Genomic DNA, 23,272 nt, shown 5'->3' with positions numbered 1-23,272 from the left:
TCCCAATCTGCATATTAGTGAAACAGATTGGTGCGCTTAAAGGCATGCTGGAGAACGCACGATAACACATGATGAAGACATGTTGAACCATAAACAGAACCTTTCCTTTGACTCAGCTTGGTTCTTCTGTGCCCAATGAAATGGGCTGAAAAAAAGTCCAGGATTTTACAGAATCATTCCCTACCATAACCCCCTTTTAAAACATTTACTATGTTTATATCCCACCCCTTTTCCTTCAAGATGCTCAAGGCAGCTTATATACTCCTCCTCCTCCTCTCAGTCTTATCCTCACAACAGCCCTGTGAGGTAGGGTGGGCTGAGAATCAGTGACTGTCCCAAAGTCACCCAGGGAGCTTTGTGGCTGATTTCAGCTTCAAGTTCCCACTGAAGACGTTTTGGCTCAGCCGAGTTTCAGCTCAGCCCCGAAAAGGTTTCCGTTCAACTCGGTGGAAACCAACCAATAATCATTTGATGTAAAGTCCTCAAAATACTTCACCTACACATTAGTAGGCTATGAAGAGCTGGGGGCTTTTATGGCTTGGCCTTTGTCTTTCGGTTATCACATCTTCTTCCAGAGAGTTGTTGGCAGGACGTTCTCACCACAAAGGCCTTCTGCCAACAGAACAAGAGTGGGATGGGGGAAGAGCTAAACAGCCAACCCACTGGAGTGCCAGTCTCATGCTGTAGCCCAGGTGTCCTGTAGGGCCAGGGAAACACTCCCTCTTAGACCCCACTTAGCTGTGAAGTTCACTGACTAAGCAGAAGCCAACCATTTCCTCCTTGGGGTTTTTAAAGAAAAAGCTGGATAGGTTCTTGGTTAGGATGCTCTCTGCGTCGAGCATGCTGTTTGTTAACAGAATGAGACCAGACAAGACTGGCCAAGGACTCACAAGGTGCCATTTGACGGTCCTCTGATAGCTGTGGTTGTGAGCCACCCCTGGGTACCAGGTGAAGAGGATGCTGTGGGCCTGTCCCACCCACTCAACGGGACCATCCGACCGTGCCCTTATGTAACTGGACAGTGCAAGCAATGCAAGATCGAATGCCATCCCAAGAGTGTTGATGGCGGCCCTAGTCCAACTAGGATGTCCACTTACGCATTGTCCAGATCAGGGCAAAAGGGGGCATATATTTACTTTATATTTGCATGTGCTAAGTCCTATATATAATTATGTCAGGAGAACATCTCTCCCCCTTTTTCCTTTCCAGCAGATGAAGGCAAAATGCTTCTAAAATATGATCCTTTACTGAGTTGGGTTGGCTTTGCAATATATGAGCAATATAAACACTGTTAATCAGCTGCCTCTGCCAAGTAACACACCCTCTGATTTGTGGAGTTCGCTCTTGTTCATGTCAGAAGTTGCTTCCAAACTGATTCTCCTGCCCTCCCCGCTCCGAAAGTGCTGGCTCCCCCCACAAGCAGCCCTGTGGGCCAGGCGGTGGGGCACCAAACGTTACTGAACTGGTCCGCTTGTTTGATCTGGCATCAGATCTCTGAGCAGACGAACTCACACCCCTGCCGCTCTGACCCCCCTCGTGCCATCATCTCTCCCCGCTGCCCACCTCGTCCTCACCAGCCTCCTTAACCTCAGCATCTCAGCAGTGCATTCCAACTCCTCCAACTCTTTTTTCGGTTTTCAGGTTTTTATTGTTTTCTACCAATAAAACAAATGATCATTCAAAAGACATCGGACATACTGGATTATTATCTTATTCTCTTTATAATTAATGTCTATTTCAGCCCTAAGTATAATCCCACTTCTCTAGCCTCCTCCAACTCTTCTTCTTGTAGCATTCTGAGTCTGAGCCCTATAGCATGGGATGCTATATTTGGAGAGAACTAGGCCAATCCTTAGAAGAAGCAAATTTAGAAGAACATATGAGAATTTTGATGGAAATACAATGTATTTTGGCAGAGTGGGCTAAACTGTGCCCAAGTGACCTACATGTTTGCTCAGCCTGTTATCCTTCCAACAGAGAACTGCCCACCCTGATGGGCACATGACCACCACAATTGAACTTCAGTTGCACACAACAGTTGGAGGGATCCAGTGAGGATGCCTGCCCATATCTACAAGGAAAGATCCATCCATGGAAAAGGTGGGATCTTCTGCATGTGGGAGCTCCCCTGCCGGATCGGGGCATTTGAGCTCATCTGCTTCACTAACACACCTCGTGCAAAGGAATGTATGTTGAGAAGAGAAGTCTGAGGGAGGACATGATATCCCTCTATAAGTACTTCAAAGGCTGTCACAAAGAGGAAGGTCAGGATCTCTCCTTGCTGTTACCAGAGTGTAGGACATGGAATAATCAACTCAAGTTGCAACAACCCAGATTCAGGCTGGACATCAGGAAAAGCTTCCTCCCTGTCCGAGCAATACAACAGTGGGACCGGCTGCCCAGAGAGGTCAAGGGCTTGCCCATACTAGAGTCATTCAAGGTAAAACTGGACAAACTTCTGAGCGGGATGGTGCAAATTGGTGTCCTGCAACAGCAGCACATTGGATCCCATGACCTTCTTAGCCCCTTCCAGCTCTACTATTCTCTGATTCTATGCCGGGAAGGATTATGCATTTGGAAGAAGATCTTTTGTTAAAATCATGGTGGGGGGAATGTAAATATGTTTGTTGGAAAGCACCAGCAGCAGCTGCCCATACTTCAAAGACGTGATTCAACAGGTGGACAGAAAGCTGTTCTGTAGCAAAGAAGTGATCCGTTTCATAGAAAACCAGGCACAGATCAGTTTTTAAATGACTGTTATGTTTTAACTATGTGTGGTGGGGAGGCACGTGTACTTTTTGTATATGTCGCAGATTATTGTTTTAATTAGCAGCCTCAAGGAAGCCAGGTTTGCAAAAAACAAAACTAAGAAAAATGAGCCAGATGGCAACTCTTTGGTGTATTTCCAAGAGTTGGGTTTTCTGAACATAAGCACCGTAACTCTGCCCACCCTACTTGAGATCAGCCCTTCTGCCTTCCTTTAGTCCACTGTAGCAGTTATTTCTCCAGTAAACGTTGCTTTCATTTCATATACGTCATGGGAAAGCCCCTTGGAGAAAGAGCACCCACACAGAGAAGGCTTCTAGCTCCGGGTTAAAGTTTTCATGCATACTTAAGAGGAGTCGGTTTTGCACTTGCTGGTACTAAATTTGGTCTGTCTCAGACTTTGAGGATTTCTCTGATCTTAAGTCCAATTCACCCTGAAGACCGAAATGTTTTAAGCTTCCATGATGAGTTGTTAGGCCTTGTGTGCACCTTTCTCCTAATGCCTTTCTCCTAATGCGTGCATTTCGGCCTGAGCAAATTTTCTTGCAGACTTCATTTTTGAACTTTATTTGCTCGGATGCACGCATTTTTGTTTGTATAATTTTGAGTGGAAGCCTGCTTGTCAAATTTTGAGAATTTCTACGGATAGGTTAACTTTGGTTTGCCCAGTGGTTCGGAAGTATGACATTAGGGGAACGCTTTTTCCCCTTTCTCTTGCTGCATATTAAAAAAAACCCCTCCACATTTTTATTCCACTGTTTTCTGAAATTTCTCAGGACCGATAACAACCATAAATTAATAAAATAAGAAGAATACTATTAAAACAGAAGACTACAAAAGCAGCAGGGGCAAAAACAGTCATCCAAAGGCATGTTGTGATGGTGTTAATGGAAGGCTCTGATAGCACTGCCTGATCCCCATCAAAACCCTGCAGGGAGGAATGGCAGAGGTGAAACACCTTAAAGCATATTAAAGAGGCTGAGAGGTGGGTCCTTCAGTGCTCTGCTCTGAAGCCTTTAGGGCCAAGGAGGCAATGACCAGCCCTCTGAACTGCACACCCACAAATGAAGAAACCATCCGTGGGGTGGATACAAAAGAGGAGCCTTGTGCGCTGCGGAAGAGTCTCGATGCAACTTTTTCAGCCAGCGTAACCTTCCAAATGCTGTTCAGAGTGGGCCCCGGAGCGGACACAGTGAGGTGCCACAGTCTGCGCTCAACATTATCAAGATGCATTTGAATGCGGCCAGATCAGCCTCCTCACACCAGCCAGAGCCGAGCAGTGCCAGCTCCAGGCTCCCTTCAAGAGGTCCCCTCCTTCAGTGATTCTTCCTTCTCAGCATCATGGTCCCCACCTGCTCTTGCTCCTCACCCTCTTTGCTTGATAGGCAGAGAGCCCAAGGGCAACAAAGCACTGAGCTCTCCCGATCCCCCTTTCCACCACCACCCTTGTCTAGAGCGGAGGAAGGAACAGGCAGCCACGTTGACAGCAAGGCCCGGGAACATTCATCAGTGGCCCCTGTAGGGCCTCATCAGGTGCCCAACCGTGCTTACCGTTGGTGGTCATGCTAATGCCGGGCAAAACTCTTCTGGACTCTACCTGATCATCCCGAAAGAGCAGTCGATACTGAAGCACCTCAAAATCACAAGCCTGTTTTTTTTTTTTTTTTTTTTTCAGAAGGATGGTACCTGGTCCAAGCCAGGCTCAAACCATATGAAAAGGTGTGCAGGCCTGTTGACCAATGTCTTGCTCTTATCCAGAGCAGAGCTGTCTGTGAGTTATCACGTGTGTCTCCATTCACTGCTTTGAAGGAAACAGGGTGTCCTTCAATGGTTCATCCCACAGGCTGTTGCCATAGAATTATGGCTTCTGTTTATGCAAGTCAAGGGCCCACAAATTCAGATATGGAAAGAGTGATTCCCGAAGAGCCAAATTCTTGCCCTAATATCCAAGACAATAAAACATGTAGAGAAGTTACAGGTTTCTTTCACATAATCAAGACAGATAAGAGATTTATTAAGGAGCACATATGGATCTTATTCCATTCCAGAGCAGTTTTCACTCAGAAAAGTTTTGGCGAAAAATGAAAGGACCCCCTTCTTTGGCTAGTTTGTTTGGTGAGACTGCTCGGAGTAGGCTGCCAGGATGCCTGTCTGCGGAGTGTCCGGCGGTCCAGCAGCTGCAGCATCGGCAGCCTCAGGATGGAGCTAGATCCACAAGAGACACAGATGTGCCGCCATTTGCTGCTCCTTTCTCACTCTTCCTCCAAATGTCGACTCACACATGCAATATCATCATGAATGGCCAAGAGAGGGGTTTCTTATCCATTGCAGCTTTTATTCTGTGCACAGATCTCCACCCCCAAAATAGGTTCACCACTATGGGGAGTTCTCATAGAGCTTGGAATAAAAGCACAGAGGACACCCTGGCCTTCCCTGTGTGGTGCCCCAGCCCTGCCTCGCGTGATCGGCTGTCAGCAGTGAGGGTGGAGCAAGTTGCCACTTGTGGCATCGCACCATGGCTTGTTCATCTGGGCCTCACAAGGGGGATGGGAATGGGAGGTCAGGTGGGGCTCCTGCAGATCTAGTCCCGCCCAAGGAACCAGACTATTCAGGTCACACTTGATACCATTTGACTTTGGTATGGCTTTGTAACTAGAGTCTAAACAAAAGCATGCTCACAGAGGTGCAAAGCATCAACATCCCCGTGGAGGTGCAAAAAAGAGCCAGCAGTTACCACAGAGGTGCCGGTCATTTCACAGAAATGCATGCCTGCATCTCACGAACGGGAAGATGCACGAGTGCTAGACGAGCTTTGCCCCATTGGTCTGTTCTTGGCTTGGTGATTCTGACTTTTGTGGCTGAACGTTCCAGGAAAGAGAGTTCTTTCCCACCATGCGCGCAGACAGAAGCTCAGTGAAGCTCTCCTCAGGCTACCTGAAGTCACCTTTATCTGTTGTTACTTCCCCCTCCCCACTTCTCACAGGGACCCTTTGAGGAGGGCAAGGAAGCCAGCAATGAAAAAGTGTGACAGTGGTGGAAGCTTCCCCCTTTCATCCTGTGTTCCCCAGCTTCTCAGCTTGCTCAGTCGCCTCGGCACGCTAGAAGCATTCACTGAGAACAAGAGGAGGAGGAGTGGAGAAGGACAGTTCCCAGGTTCTGCCGCAGCAATCGATGAATGCCAGTTGCTCGGGGACAACAGCAGGAGAGACCTATGTCCTTTGTGCCTTGCTTCTGTGCTTCCTGAGGGCCTCTGATTAGCTGCTGTGGGGAAAAGGTGCCAGGCCTGACAGGCCTGAGAAAACAAGGCTCTTCTTATGTTTCAGTGGATGTAGGGAGGCTGAGGCCTACCTGCATAGGAGGGATGGTTTCAGAAATGGAAGAAGGTCCATCCTGGAGAAATTTCAGGAACGTTTGGCACCACTGAACCTATTGCAATGCAAGCCAAGTCCAAGCTTGGGTGGCAGGGGCAGCTCAGTTCATAATAGGTTGGGTCTGAACATCTCAATTTGCTCTTCCAAAATCTCCTGTAGTAAATAAAGCAGAAATTATATATCCCTTTAATGCTTGACTGCCTGGCAGTGTCAGGACCTTACAAATAGATTGGCCATCCCTATTCTGATGCTGACCAAGCTTTGGACTGCAACTCTCATCAACCATGGCCAACGGTCAAGAGTGATGGGAGCTCTTGTCCAAACCACCGGGAAGCACCAATTTGGGGTAGCACTTAATAAAGGTGATCCCACTTCTTCCTACAAGCTTTCAACACGACCTTGTAAAATCTCACTCTTGCTCATAAACAGGTCTCGAAAAACAGGTCTGCAAGAGGACTGTTCCTGCCCTACTAGTAGGCATGGAGGAGTAGCCCTCCCTGTTCCAAGAATTTAAATCTCAGCTCAGAACCTCAGCCAGCTGACTGCAAACCAGGCTGAACAAAATCAATGCGAGAACGGCGTCTGAAGCATCTGTTCATCTGACTGCCTTGGTCTTTACAGATCCAAGTGGACACTGTTCAAAGAAAATAATCAAGCAAAATGCCTGATTTTCACGTCTATCAGTCTGCTTTTTAAGCCAGGCCAAAATGCCTATGTAGATATTTTCCTTTCAATACGATAACATCTGATGGCTTTCTTGCGCAATGAGGGATTCTTGACATAGTTGATTCAGGGCCGCATGCACTGAATCCACAAGTGCTTTTCACAGCCGAAAAAGGAGTTCTGTATTGTTCTAGGCACATGTACCGTATCAAAGCATACTAGACATAGGCCACAGTGATGAGTGATATCTTTTAACCAAACCTCCCAAGGCAACTTCTATTGATTTCCCCTTTCATGTCTGCCCCTTCTGCCAACATCCATTGAAATGCTCTGTTCTGCTCTGTTTGTGTGAATAGCTGGCTGCTGAATAGCTCGTTCCTTTTCTTGGGATGTGTCTTGACGGGCACAGATGCAGTGGGAACTGCAAGTGTCCCTTGGTCTTGTACGCCCTGCCCAGGATGCATAGGAAGTTTCCTCATGGATACTGTACAGTGTGTGCGTGAGTACAGATTGGCTGTGCATCCCTCCTATGGCTGGGACCCATACTTCTATGTGTGTCAACCCCTGATCATAGGACACCCGGGGTAGAATATAAAGGGCTTAGATCAAGTAGGAAAGCTCACTTTTCTTGTCGTCCTCAAATTGAAGGCTCCGTGCAACGGCATCCCCATGGGGTCAGGTTCCTGATTAACCAGGGCACAAATCTCTCTCAAAACCATTCTGTGCATAGGGGGTAATCACAAGTTACCATAGGGCCAGTTTCCTGACATAAAAAGTACTCATGAAAGCAGCCTTCCTTCACTTGATACCTTCAAGGTGTTTGGGACTACAATTAGCCCCAGCCAGCAAATGATCAGGGGTGATAGGAGCTGTAGTCCAAAACATCTGGCGGTCACCAAGATATCAAAGCACTCGTGCATATTGAAAGATACCAAACATCTGGCGGTCACCAAGAGATCGGGTCACGCACTGATATACCAAGTGGAGGAAGGTGCCAGTCAGCCCCTCATTCTTTCTTTGACTGGCATGTGCAAGCAGAGAAGAGCTCGGAAACATCTGCACAGCACCATTCAGCTCGACCTGATGCAGCTTGGAATTGCACCACTGCCATTGCGTGTGTTTGTCCCAGCTTGTCTCCTTCCCATGTGCCCCCACAAGGCAACTGGGCTGCCACAGGGACGCGGTTTGGATTCCAGATTCCTCCCACACCTTGCCTGCCATTTTTCCCTTTGGAAACCTCTGGTGCAAAGGGAACAATTGAGTGAGGAACCGCAAGTCGTGGTGTGTGTTTTATGGTGTTTGCTTTAAGAGCCATGGGCATATTATTCCACTTCTTCCCAAGGGGCTCTGCGTCTCGGACTGGAATCCATTAAGTGATACTGAGTCAAGAATGAAGACTTGAATCCCATCTCTTCAGCTTGACCTCTCTGTCCACATGAATGTCTTGTGAAGCAGTCAGCAGCAGAATAGACAGATGCTTCTTCTCAAATGGACGGATGTCTGTCACTCAGGGATGCGGTGGTTGCTTCCTCCACAGTAGATCCTGCACCGAGGAAGGAGCTGTGCAAACACCTCCAACATCCTTTCTAGCCCTGTAATTGTGTGTAACATCTGGCCTATCCAGATGTGTTGGGCTGCAATTCCCAGCACTAGAAGTGGTCCTCCCATCATCTTCAGGGCAGTGGGCTGGGGAAGGCTACTGTTCAGCTGATGATTACGGCTGTTTCAAATCAGCACTGCTTTGGGGTAAACTCCCATTCCTGATGTCCACTTAGAAATAATGTGAAGAACGTGGTGACATTCCTGTGAGGGGAGGAACGGGGGTGACCTAAGACCCAGCTGTGCAGTCAGGGGCAACATTTGTCCAGCCAGCTCTCCAGGGTAGGCTTCACCACCCCGATATCCATCCAGCCCAGCTTAGGCCAGAGAACTCATAGGCCTTGCAAGACACTTCTGGGCTTAAGGAATGCAGATTCAAGCTGGCAGCCTCTAGTTCAAAGCCTGAAAACTTAAACAGTGCCAGTAACCTAAAACAAGGTTCTGGATTTGCTATCAAGGCTTAATTGAAAGGCAGCATGTGCATTCAATTATTTGTAGTTGTTCCATGCTCTCTAGCTAACGGCAGCCCTGTGAACGAATGCCGTCCAGAGTATCTTGCCCTTGAAAGGTCTTGATGCAGGAGATACATTGATTGCATCCTCCCCTCCACGGAGAAGCCACTATAGGTTTTGGGAGGGGGAGCAGTTATTACTTTACTATTACATTTACTTCCCACCGTTTTTCTTCTTGCAAAAGATAACAAGGCAGCTTAAATGGTCTTTCTCCTCTCTAGTTTATCCTGATATCAGTCCTGGGAGGCAGGTTAAGATGGGAGCTCAGAAGGACCCAGTGGGCTTCATGGCTGAATGGGGACTGGAATCCAGCTCTCCGAAGTTTCAGTCAAACATTCTAAGCCAGCCTTCCCCAGCCTTGTGCCTTCCAGACACATTTGGGGTGCAACACCCAGAAATCCCAGTCAATGGCCCTGCTGCATAGGAAATCTGGGATTGCAGTCCAAATGCCTCTGAAGACAACTAGGGGGAGGCTGTTCTAAGCAGGGTGGTGTAGTGGTTAAGAGCATGGGACTGGGACTCGGGACGCCCTGGGTTCTAGTCCCCACTCAGCTATGGAGCCAACCGGGTGACCTTGGGCCAGTCACAGACTCTCAGCCCAGCCTACCTCACAGGGTTGTTGTTGTGGGGATAAGATGGAGGAGGAGATGTAAGCTGCCTTGAGCCCTTGCAGGAAAAAGGCAGGATATAAATCGAAAAATAATAAAAAAATAATAATAAGCACTACAGCACCAATGGCAGCTTCATTCCCAATGCATATAGCTGGAGATCAGTGGGTGAGTCAGGACCACAGAACAAGGGCTAAAAGCCTGTCCCTGCACCACATGCATGATCCAACCTCTCAGTTGCTAGTACGCCTTTGAAAAGGATCCCGTGACCCCAGTCTTTGAGTTTAATGTTGCAGTGGGCAACTTGTGGCAACTTCCAGATGTTCTGGCCAAGAACTTCAATCAGTCCTGCTCAGCATAGTTAATGGTGAGATAGGATGGGAGCTGTAGGCAACAAAATCTGGAGCTGCCCACCTCTGGTCCAACAGGAAGGCCAGCTAGGCCCTGTTCCAGAGACAGTCACTGTCAAAGACCTCATCACTACATTAAATGCCTCAGCAAATATAGAGCCATCCAGTGTCTAGAGGACAAGGTGAGTTGGGCTCAATTATATAATGGTTAAGCTACTGTGTTTTCTATACTTGGTCAAGCCATTTAAAATAAAATAAAGCCATCAACTATGTTCAATTCAGCATGGGAAAACTTAGTCTCACTGGACTTCCATTTAAGTCAGTCTTGATAATGGCATCCATCTATATGCATTTCCTTGCCAATTCTCTTTCTCCTAATTCATAGGGTGACATTCCATCTTTCTTAATAAGAACATAACTACACTGTCATGCTGCAAATAACTAATCACATGTGAAAATTTATGTTTGGACAAGCGGACTCATAAGACAATCAAAGGGCCACATTGTATAAAAAAAAGAATTTTCCTTTCTCTTTGCCTATAACTGCCAAAAGAGCTAAATAAATATGTGTATGGTTTTGATTGTGAACATACTGCCAGGCTGAAACCATTTATATTATACTTAAAACCAGAAGGAACTGGAATTCCCAAATTATAGGAAAAGTATAGTGGCACATTGACTCTCTGAATTGTAAGTTGAACTTTATAATTGTCCTGAAGTGAGGGTGTGTAACATATGGGCATGTTTAAGGCTATGGGAGTTTAACATTAAACATGCATTAAGAAAACTGGCCATAGTGCCTATTCACCATGAGCCTGTATACATTTTGAGATTACTATACATATTCTCTAAAAGGCCTTCTCTCAACAGGATATTGTACACTAGGTGTACTCTCCAGGTTGCCTTGGGCTGTATGCAATTCCTTGACTGTATTTTGTGTAGTTTGGGGACAAAGTGCACAGGCCCTGACAGCCTTGGACGATGCGTGTACCTTGAGACTATTTGGAACATTTGCCAGGTATTGTGCATAATCTTCTCCTCCCCATTAGACATTGCCAAGGCCTCTGCTACACCCTTGCACAGCTTAGGGCCCTCTACTTCAGGGGTCTCAAACTCGCGGCCCGCGGGCCAATTGCCGGGGTGGTCGGGGCACGGGGGAGGGGCCCTGCGGCCTTCAAAGCACCGGCGGCACCCAGGCCGGCCGCGGGATGAGCGGCTCACCACCACCACAGTGGTGGAATACTTGATGCGGCCCAGCCTCACACAGACTCTGCTTCCAGCAGCCCCCAGGTACGTTGAGTTTGAGACCCCTGCTCTAGATGTTTTGGACAACAATCCCCATCAGCCCTGGCCATTAGCCAGGCTGGCCAGGAATGAAGAGAATAGTGGTCCAGCACATATGGTTGGGAAAGGCCCACCCCTTGAGATCTGAGGCAGGGGTCCTTCCTCAGGCGCCCTTTGAAGGAAATCAGGAGGGTTGCTGCTCAGAGAGGGGTCTTTTCAGCAGTGCTGCCCCGACTGTGGAATACGCTCCCAGGGGAAGTCTGCCTGGCGCTGGCGCTTTACTCTTTTCGGTGTCAGGTGAAGACCTTTTTATTTTTCTGGTATTTTAATAATTAACTGGTTTTATTCCTGTTTTCGTCACTATTTATAGGATGCAGTGTGTTGTGTGTTGTTGTTGTGGTTTCTTTGGTCTTTTGCTTTTTGTTCTTCATAAGCCATCCAGTGACTTTTAGTAATGGGACGGCATTTAAAAACATTAAATAAAATGAATAATAAATAAAGGGGGAATATATGCGACCCATTGCATGCTACATCCATTTTTCAGCAACAAGCAAAAGTCCTGCATTGGTTAGTTCTTTAGGCCGCTGTGCTAAAAGACCTTATTGTCCCACCATCGCTAAGTCAGAGACAAGATGGACCACCATGATGCTGTGTGATCCACTGTAACCCTGCTTCTCTGATCTGCTCCAGCAAATCTCACAAGAGCTGGACAAGAAGTATCTACATATACAGGGAAATACATTTCCAGAGATGATTTGAAAAAATCCCTCCTGCTTTTGTGACTCCTGGAATCGCAATCTGTGTCCATCACAACTCTTATAAATATGCTTTTTCCATGCATAATACTTGGATCTTACTAGCAACTCATTTTAAAAGACAGCAAAGGCTTCCACCATGTATATTTACCAGAGAATTTGAAGTATCCCTGGAGAGTATATGCAATTGGAGCATATGCCTCCGCTAAATTTTATGTTCATGTTAAGGAGATGCAGGTTTCAAAAAGGAAATACAAGCACCAGAAAGAGGGCACTAAAGTGTCTTTTCTCAACCATGCTTTCTCTACCTGCATCCCCCATATACCTTGGAGAAACCGCTCTGAGCTAGCTTTCCCTCCCTATAGCTTGGATTTTTAATATTATGTGTTACGTATCCATGTGCATTCTCTGCAAGCGTCGCTACTCCCATTGCTGCGAAGGTCATATTATCCTGCCTTCCAAATGTGCAAAGCATTCTTCACATTTGGATTTGAACAGATTCCTACTTGGAATAAACACTGTGCCCCCAAGTGTGCTTAGTCCAGTAATACTATCTGAGGATTAAATTTTGCTCTGCACATGGGTAGATTCCTGCCAAAACCAAAAATCTTTTAATCGTAATTAATATACAGCTGTTCAGAGCTACAACATTTCCCCCAGAAGATATTGCAGTTGGCAAAGAAGTAGACACAAGTTCTTAGATTATAACTTGACTGCAAGTTCATCCACTTGTGCAGGTGTTGTGCAATCCATTTTTCAGTCAGCTGATATTTGCAGCGGGAGAAGCCGTTGCTCTCTTCATTCCTACTAGCTGAAGGAACTGGCCCAGAGCACTTTTGCCCCAGCTTTAACCCTCTTCCTCTGGTAAAGTCCTGCGTTCAGACATATATTTGGGCGAATCATAGATCCTTTCCCCTGGAGTTGCCCTAAGTCTGCACTGTGGTCCCTCACCAGCTAAACCATCTTGCCATAGTTACGGGTGTCTCCCCAGCTGTGGAAAGACCTGCAGCCCCGAGGTAGGCATAAAATTCAGCCAATATGGGGTTTTTCCTGCTTTAGCTCCCTGCCAGAGATAGGACACTGGATGCGTCCCATCCTAAGGCCCTTTGAGGCTCACAGGGAGCGCTGGCAGTCAGTTCAAGGCAGGAATGAGAATCAAGAGGGCCTTAGATAGCTCTGCCAGCTGGAATTCTCCCCTTCCAGGGCAGCCTCTGTAGGAAGCTTGGACCAGCGGGACTCATCCGTAGGCTAACAAGACCCATAGTGTGCTCAGTCTCTCCCCTCCTACAGCAGCTGACCGGATTGTTACAGGGCCTTAATACCACAGCCTGAGATGTCTGAATTCATCCTGTGTGCTGAAGAATGATGTCAGCTCTAGCTGGGAAGGCCCTGATTAAGGCGCTGACTGCCCTATTCGTATCCTTGTGCCTCATAAGCTGGAAGGCCCGAGGGCTGGGGGTGGGTATGGCAGGATGCAGATTTAGGTGGGTGCAGCTGGGCTGGTGGAAGCAGACTGCCCTCCTCCTCGTCCTGAGGGCAGCCCTTGCAGGCCCCTGCAAATGCTACCCAGAGAATCCCAGGTACCTGCTAAGTGAGGTGAACTGTAGTGCAGAGGAAGAGGATCCCTGAAAATTGTGCAGTTGCAACTTCCTGAGCATTTTCTTCCCATCAGTGGAAAGCAGATCTTGACTCCAACCCCTGAGGATTATAGGCTGAGCAAGAACTATACGCAGTTCCTTAAGGTGCTAAACTAAGGAACGAAAGACTGTTCTCCAGCCTGCCAAGACAGCATGAAGAAAATTCATCATGATCACCAACCAGCTAAGGCCTGGGGTAAGTTTAGCTGGAAACCATATTTATTTAGACCCCACATCATTAGGCAACAGTGTCTCTCCCAAAGCAAGTACAAATGATAACTGAAGTACACGTGAGTCAACAAACAGCTAAAGCAGCAGGTAACAAGCACAACAGTTCATAGCTCAATAACACTGGACAAAACCAAAATGTTTACAAGCTAAGGCAAATGCAGATGAAATCATACATCTTTTGGGGAACAATACCAAAAATACGGGACCGCCACTAAAAGGACCGTCTTGGATATTTGACAGCCTAATGGACTTTGATAGTGGGTCAGAGGACAGTAACCGAGTCAAATTTCAGGTTCATATACTGCTGTGAATGAAGTTTCAAATAACGTGCTTCCAAACCATTCAAGATTTTCAAGACCAAAGCTAGTACTTTTCACTGAGCCTGGAAACAAGGATGTAGCCAATCTAGATCAGTGAGCTTTACATAAGAGGAGATGGAGTTGTTAGTTTTCAGTAGATTTGTTGATTTACCTAGTTGAATTTTAGAGTGGGGGCAGGTTGGTGGTTCAGTTCTGATCGGATTTTAGTCCTCTGTGCCGGGCAGATCGGGTCAATCACTTTTGCTAGGCTCTGCAGTCAGAAAGCAAACTTGCAGTTGCTGTATATCCTTACAATGGTATTTCATGGTCAGGCAGAAGTTACTTAGGTCCCAGACAGCCAGTTCTAAATGGAGTTCTTGGGAAAAGTGTTCTTGCAGGCTCACTGCACTGCAGGATCTCCTCACAACACCAGTGAGGTTAGAATGAATGAAGCTGGCGGACTAACCCCACGATGTGCTATTTTATAAACACCAAGAGCCGGGCCTGCAGGGAGAGGATTTCTGGTAGGGCTGCACAGCTGTTTCATGTACAGGAAGCCACTAATCCAAACTTTCTCTCTTCGTCTGTTGTTGGCCACATCTGGCCTTGTACAGCTTTTGACTCATGGTCAAAAAATGATACACACTTGAAAGGTGTCCAGACGATTTACAGTTTCTTTTCAAAGATAAGTGAATCATTTCCTAGAATATTCTAGTAGCACTTTTCCTTGGCGGACTTGAAAAAATCTGTTGTATGTTAAATGAAAATTTGCATGGTTTACATTATTTAGATTTCTTGACTGGTGCAGCTTATAGTGATTCTGCTGTTACCTCAGTTAACTTTTTAAACACAACAACACTGAATTGTGTTTTAGGCTAAGCATCAGTGGCTCACTCAAGACCGTCTTTAATGGTCCAAAATGCCAAACCAACAGCTCGTACAACACTATGTATTGTTAAATGATACATCAAACTGCTATGATTTCTTGGGATATTGTCAAACATCCTAATTGTGAAGGGGGAAGAGCCAGTCACAGAATCCTTGGTATTCGGGAAGCAGAAGCCTTTAGCAAATCCTTGCACAGAACGTAAAGGTAGGAGTTTTGTAGGAAAATACAGAGTAGCTTTGGTGGTAGAAATAGGAGCATGAGACCCACACTGAAAAGGTGTTGAAGGGGGCTGAATTTCAACTTGCCAAAGTGCTCCAAATTATATCTCAAAACTTGTTCTGACTTAAGTATCAAATTGTGAGCTTTTTTTCTTTTTGCATGAAAATCCATGGATACGTTTGTGTGTATTTTTCCAAATGGGTGGTCCATCTCTGGGTTCATCATTTGGGTTCATCTCTGAAATGTACACATGCCTCTCCCACTGATTCAAGTGTATTTATGTGCATTTTTCAAAAGTGCAAATTTTTCATGTGCATTTTCCAAATGTGCACTTGCTGCCAAATGCATTTCTTTGGGCCTGCAAATCACACTGTGTGCTCAGAAAAGTGTGAACTTCAATCACAGTTTGCAAGTCTGTGTTCAGTCCATAAGGCACAAACTGGGTAAGTCCTGATTTTTTAAAAAAAAAAAATGAACTCAAATGAATCATTTGTGCATCTGTATATTTCATACACTGTTCTGTACTAAGCTGCAACAGCTTTTCGCAACAGGTTTCTTGAAGCAATGAACTTTATACTTAGGCCCCTACTGAACAGTTTGCAGTCTTGCAAACACTTCTGTGTACATTTTGTTCTCAGAAAGCATTCTGAGACATGCCACGTAGTTTAAATGCGCAATGCTTCATTCTTCTTCCAAGCCCCCTGACATGCAAGCCTTTCTGTCTGAGACAAATTTGACCTAATCTGTTAACCATGAAACTATCTGGACCATTAAATACCAAGAAGAAGGACCTTGCAAAACGATGTTTTCATCCTCAACAAGCTCTGCTGTAGCACACAGCATAAATGCATGGACTGGCTTGAAACTGGGACAACGAGAAGGATGTCAGGTTTGATCATCCCCTGATGTTCCATTTGGTTTGGAAGATACAAGAGTATCCTAATCCATAATGAGGTCGGCAGAATGTTCTGGGTCTTAATATTCACCTTACTTTACGAAGGTTTTTCTCCAATTCAGATTTGATCCTGAGCCTAAGAAAAGCTGGACTCCACCCTCGCCTGCACTTGCTTGCCTCCAACCCCTTCCACGCCCCAAGGAGAACTGAGGGGGATCATCACCCACAACTAGGAAGGCCATGTCAGTTCTCGCCATGAGTAGACAGAGTTGTCAGGAGCACCATGGAAAACGGCAAGAAGCATTCAGGTCTTCCTTTCAACTTCTCACCTTTATGGAAGAAACACGTCAAACGGATATACAAGCTTGCTTTTGATTTCTTCTGAAATTCCAGAACAAAAATCAACTACATGGAGCATTCAGGTTTGGGCAAGTGTTCAAAAAGAAATACCGCCACTGAGGCGAATTCTGAGCCCCAAAAAACAACTTCCTTTTACCCTTTGTCTCCTGACCCATAGCAAAGCCCTGTGCAGCCATTCCTGACCAGAGAAGAATTTACACGTGAGTAGGGGCAGCATACAAACTGTGCCTCAGGCATTGTTTTCATGCCGTCTATACATGGAGGGCAGGTTTGTGAAAAGGAGAGCCCCACAGATGGAAGTGGTTCCCCTCTTCACAATTTGTCCTCTCACTGTCCTTAGGTTACAAGCACCTGCATAGGGCCCGGTTCTGCAGCCAAGCAAAGCGCGTGGCCCAAACTAGAGGCAGCAGATGTGGAGATGCCCGAAACGAGAAACCGAACTCATTTGCATCCAGCGTGTGCCTTATGGATCCACGCCACTTTGCTCCTCACTGGGAACTTATGCATGTGGACTTAGGGTACAATCCTAAGGGAGAAGTCCTTTGATTCCCAGCATTTCCCAGAAGCCTAAGAACTGCTTCAAAAACGACATAGGTAGTATCCTTCTGAAGATACTTGGAAGGAAAGCACCATATATAAAAATGCTGACTCTGTGTGAAGGGACACATATCTCTCTCTTGCCAAGGACTATGTGAAATGTGTGGGGAAAGCTGAGCAGAATGCGATTTACCCACCAAAACATGAATGTATGCAGTATGTCATTTCATACAATCCAAATGGCTACAGGTCATCTTGGCAGTGGCAAGCAAAGGACTGTCTCTGGGGATTTCCTAGCAGGCACTCTGAAAACTACACGCATGTGCCTTCTGCTCTCAGCCCTAGTCAGTTTGGCGTGGCCTGCCACAATATTTTTCCAGATGAATAATAATCCCATAATTCCATCTGAAAGCTCCCTTAATCAAGTCGTGCTTCCTGTCTTCTGTGGGAACTGGGCTTAATACACACTGTGCACTTGAATTATTCTCTTGGCTTTAATAATTGATCAAGGTGACTTGTGGGAAGAAGTTCTGTTCTTACCTAACTGATCTTCTTATAAACTGAACAGCATCAGCAGACTAGTCACTGGAAGATAGGGCGGAAGGAGCACAGGAGGATAAAGTAGCTTTTTCTTTTGCCCTTAATACTCCACCTTTCCCACTACTCCAAATATGTCAGTTTTTTGGGAAGAAGGAAGACTAAGGTCTTCTGGTGTTTTTCAAATTATGTTTGATCACAAGTATATAAGCCGAGAAATTGGGGAGAAGATAAGAACCCCAATGGACTGCACCCAGGTTTTTCTCTTAGGGTCAGCATCTTGGAAGCATATATGCGCAGGCCTTCTTCCAGGCATCTCTTGCGGCTACTTCTTGACAAACATCAATGGCCATACCCCACACTTGTGGTCGCAAGTGCAGCACTGGCGAGAAAGGGGCCCTGCATTTATTTAATGTATAAAACTGTACCCGGTAGCCCAGGCAAGACTTTCTGGATGGTGTTGTTGCTGTGCTGCATTTCTATACCACTCTCTGGGTGGTTCATAACATTGAGGTCACCCATCCAGATTTCAACCAAACTCAACCCTGCTTAGCTTAGGCAGGATCAGGAACTTCAGGCTATACACAAGTGTACATCCAGCTGGGAATCCTGACCAATCAAGTTTCCCAAACAACTGCAGTTGTGTACTCTTGGCATGATATGTACAGTGATATGTACGGAAGGGTTCCTTCTCGTTGATGCAGAACGCGTTCTCCAAAAGAGCCACAGCCAACGGGTGCATTGAAAAAGGTAAAATGAGAGGACGCATCCTCTACGCAGGCACACAGTCACTGAACTTGTTATTAGAACACTCCTAGTATCTGATAGATCAGTTCATATATGTTGATATTGTATAACTGGCTTAGCTTTGTGAGCCCTTAGGAAAGAGTCAGATGTTACCATCTGAGAAGGAGAGCAACATTTGGTCAGGAAGAGTCCACAGAGTAGCTCCACCCATGTGCTGACTGAATCCAAAATTTGCTACAATGGCACAGAAAGAACAGGGAAGCGGCTTTCATTCCCTGACAGGAACCTGCAAAACTCTGTCATCAAACCCAGCGGAAACGTTGCCTCGACTCCAATAAGGCAACTTTCATCTGGTGAAAGTACCCGACAGCCGCAACTTTCTGCAGGAGTATTTCCTCCAGTTTCAAAAACTATTGTTGGACTCAAAAAGGGAGAAGACATAAGTTCGCAGGAGGCAGAAGAGAGAGTTTCTTATCCACAGCTTCAGGAGGGCCTGAGGAGAAAGATAAAATGTGGGGACTGATCTGAGTGAGGGAAAAGGGATTCCAAATGAGACCTCCCCTGGCCAATTGGAGAGTGAGCTTTGCTTGCTTTATTTACTTTGAACACGCACTTACTGCCTTATCTGCTAAAATGCCATCAAGGCAGCACACAACGATTTGCAACAAGGAAACCTGATAACAATACAAAAAGAACACAAAAACATTAATACATCAACAACTATCAAATTTTAAATGGCTAAATTATCAGCTTTATCAGAAACGTGAATTGTCATGAATGGGCCCCCAGGATGGGTTTTCATGGATGTTGCCAGACCAGCTTCCATGAGCGAAGAGCCCGGCGTTCTAGGTCTCCTCTGTCCCCCAGTGCTGTGATCTCTTTGCTGAATCTTCTCCCTCAGCGTTTCACCACATACTTTATGAAGACCTCTTCTGTCAGCCAAAATGCATGCATTTCATAATGTGTTACACAATCTACTTTTAGGCGTGTGTGTGTGTGTGTGTGTATGTGTGTAGAATTGGCTCTAAGAGAAAGTCTCAAATCTGAATACCCAGTCTCTTACCAAGTAATATGGGAACAAAACTTTGTGGTTTTTTTAAGTGTAACAATGGCAAAAAAAGTAGAAGACTCTACTAAACAAGCAAAAACACTAACCAAACAAATGAGTCAAGCAGAGGAAAAAAGCGCTGCCGGAAAAGAAAAGAAAAGAAAAAAGAACATGGCCAGAGGGAATAAAGTATACATTAATAAAATGGCAGCAAAAGCACATATTTAGCCTGCGTTGTAATAATTTGCTTTTGAACAAAACACCCAACATTTTGATGTTGGGCTTTTTGGCCGAAGAACTGCTGTAACCGAATTCATGTGGGCAAATATTCGCTGGCAGTGTAATTCAACAACTCCCCAAAGATGTGGTTGGTTCACATGGGCAGGATCTTTCCCACTGCTCAGGAAGCAATTCAGAGAGGAAAATCAGCAGTGCCTTCTGTTCTTCCTGTTTCTTTGCAAGAGGAAAACTCACGAATGGCCTCAGAGGAGGAGGTGCCTCGACCGGTTGTAGGAGTGTAGTAATAGCAAGCAGATGTGAAACGTGAATTCACTGAATGGCTTCTGTGTCTGTAGCCATGATGATGAAGTCGATGTGGACTTGGATGGGGGCAACAGCAAATCCATCAGTTTGCACATTCTGCCTGAATTAGTGCTTGCTTCGAAGTTTGCTGATGACTATGGACAGAGCGTGCCAAGAATGCCAGACTCTTTGCTCATGGAAACTAATCTTGCAACATGCGTGAGAAAACGTTCCTTAGGGCCGATTCATGGTAATTCGTATGCCAAATATGTCTGCAGTTTTCTGCCTGCTAATCAACAATCAGTCGATCGGCTTAGGGATACAACCTTGTAATTTAAAAAAACCCTGATCCCTAGGTGGAGACAGGGCAGGTGGAAATGAGGCGGAGTTCCTGGAAGAGCCAGGAGCAAATGAGCATATCGAGGGGAATCCAGGAGCCTGGTGGTTCCGGGCAAAACCAGAACTGGGCCTGGCAGGATGTCATAGACAATGGCAGGTTATCAGCAGGGCCTCTGGAGCCAACTGGCTTTTTGGATCATGGTATAATTTTGGGAACAGTGTACAACTCTGCAACTGCTAAGGGTTTGGTCCTCTCCTATGGCAATGTTTCCTCAAGTTGCCATATTTTTCCATATTTAGATGAACCCAGATGTGACACACAGCTGTTAAGTGCTGAGATCACACGTGCCTCTGTTATATGCCCTGAGAGCAATCATTGGCAGCAGATTCCAGGATGTTTGCCTAGAAAAATGGACTCAGGCATGATCTTCCCACATAGTGGAGGGGAAAATGTACAGCCAGTAGGGAGAAGCTCACTCCTCTTAAGATGGTTCTGTTAAGTTTTAAGGATTTCTTTATTATCCATTATTTAATTATTTAACTGTTTTGTATCCCGCCCTTCACAGATCACATTCTTCCTGAGCAAGAAGGCCGGTGGCATGGGGCAGTCCTTGCACGAGCCAGTGGTTGCTTTATGAATTGAACTCCTTTCTTCCCCCAGGTTTCTGACCACAATTTGGATGTAATATTCAAAGAGATCCCTGGAACAGTTCTTCATAAGAATTCCTTATGTCTCTGGAAGAGACAGTTCCACAGGCTCACCGTGCATATACCTGGCATGTTCTTCAAAGAAAGCTGATATTATAGGCATGGATGGAGGGCCATCCCCACATGTCTGCACAGTGGCCAACTAGGGCTGTGTGGTGGGCTGGCAGGAGCTTGACCGGACTGGGAAAGAGCACCCAAGGAGGACTCTGGCAATATGCCTGCGGCCCAGCAAAACCCGGCCACCATCAGCCCCCCAGAGAGCTGTAAGGAGTGTTGCCTCCATGCATCGATCTCCTAGCAGAATCAGCTCATGCCAGAAAGCAGTGAGGGTGAAGAAGAAGTTCATCCCAGCAAGATGAATTTCAGTCGCTGGCCAGAGAAGCATGGTTCAGCATCCTCGCGCCACTATGAGGGGAGGTGTGGGGCTGGGCGGCAACTTTGAACCTCAGCTCTGTCCTAGGGCCATGGACCAAGTCTGAAGGAGGAGAAAGAGGAGCTGTAATCCTTCCACTCCACCAGTGAGCTGGATTGGGATGCTCATATGGACACATGCATGTCCGTAAGTGTATGCATGTATGAGAGAGAGCATGTGCATGTGTATTTGTGTATGCACGGCTCTGGCTGCCTGCCCAGGCCCACATGCAACCTTTGGGTTAGTCTGTGTGGACGTGGTTAGTGTTTTCTCTACTTTTTTCCAGGGCCCAGAGCTAAAACAAGCATTTCTGCAGTGTTTGTTCAAGGACTGCATCATACCAACCCATCCCTCTAGAGAGCATGTTTGAAGAGCACAGCTAGTTGGGAATGTTTCTTGTTGGATCGTATGAGCAAAATTATGAGTGGAGCCTCAAGCATTCTGCAAGAGGTTTCGGGCTGCCAAACAGACCATGGGAAGAATATCCCTGGAACTGGAAGAAAGGCTAATTGCGACGTCAGAAGAGCAACACGTGAAGTGACCTTCACATGGATCTGCTGCGGCAAACAAATCGGTGGTTATTTTGAAAAGTAGAGCAGAACTCACATCTTTGGAAACTAGAAATATCCAGACAACCAAGGAAAAAGCTTAGTCGAGTAATGTTGGAAAATTTAGCTAAGATAGTATTGCAAACTCTGATTCGATTTGCTATGGTTAATGGGAAAGTTCAACCGTTTGCACATTTGGCACAAACTAAAGAGCACGTCCACGGCATTTGCATGTACACTGAGGTTCCTGTGGGGAAAAGGATACTATAACAACAATGTTACAGTCAAGGGCAAACAACCAGGTGTGGCAGCAATTTATAAACAATATTTAAGCTGGTTCAGCAATGAGACACACAGGCTTAGCTCCTAAAATATTTAGAAAATAAAAAGGGTTTCACCTGGCACTAAAAAGATGTGCCAGGAGCATGTCTCTGAGGAACATGTTCCAGAGATGGGGTGCCACTGCTGAGAAGGCCCTTCTCCTGGTTGCCACGCCCTTACCTTATTTTATTTGGGGGGGGGGATCCCTGAGAAGGCCTTGACAGATGATCTTAAGGGTTAGGTAGGAGCATATGGGATGAGGAGTTACTTCAGATAATATGACCCCAAGCCATTTAGGGCTTTAAATGTAAGCACTTTGAATTGGTGCCTTTTATTAGGTTCTCTTAAAGCCCAAAGTATGCCAAATAGATTTCATTGCTGCAAAATAGATTTTCTTCTGCTTGGGGAAGCAAATAGAGCTTTCTTTCATGTGTTATCAATGCATTAATATTAGCAATGAATTGCTACCTTGATAAGTTGTCCTGTAGTAGGAAAAAAAGGATATGTTTTGAACTTGTTCTTTGTTGTTACAATTGTGATTTTTTCTATTATTCACTGTATGTTTTACTACAGATACATAGGCAGATTTTAAAAAGTAATGGATTTTGTTGGTTGATTGATGTGATTTCAGGTGTGATGTGGGTTTATCTTTATTTTTGTCTGATGTTTTTTGCCTACAATTTGTTTATATTGTGATGTTGCTTTCTGATTTTATTCTATTTATGCTTGTGATGTATTTTGATTTATATATTTTGTATATAGCCCTGATATCCTTGCAAGAAGCATATTTTAAAGTATATTTAAATAATCTGAATGCATAAATAGAAAGTGAAATTGACTTATATTCCTATACATTGTTAAGGTACAAACATAAAGAGTAAATGCTGCACAACCCAATACATCTTTACTCCAAAGTGGGTCCCATTGAATTCAATGGGGCTTGCTTCCAGTTAAGTATGTATAAGTATGTAAACTTTAGACTGCAATCTCCTGTATAAGGGATGCAAGCTTATGCACCCTTCCTGAGAAAAAGCCCCACTGAATGCAATGGGAGTGTTTTCTGGGAAATCAGGCATGAGATTGTTCTGTTAGCCAATGAACTCTGCCAGAGACCT

The sequence above is a fragment of the Varanus komodoensis genome, unplaced genomic scaffold (assembly GCF_004798865.1).
Source record: "Varanus komodoensis strain SLA01 unplaced genomic scaffold, ASM479886v1 scaffold18_1, whole genome shotgun sequence".
In the NCBI taxonomy this organism is placed as follows: domain Eukaryota; kingdom Metazoa; phylum Chordata; class Lepidosauria; order Squamata; family Varanidae; genus Varanus; species Varanus komodoensis.
Note: the sequence above shows the minus strand (reverse complement) of the source record.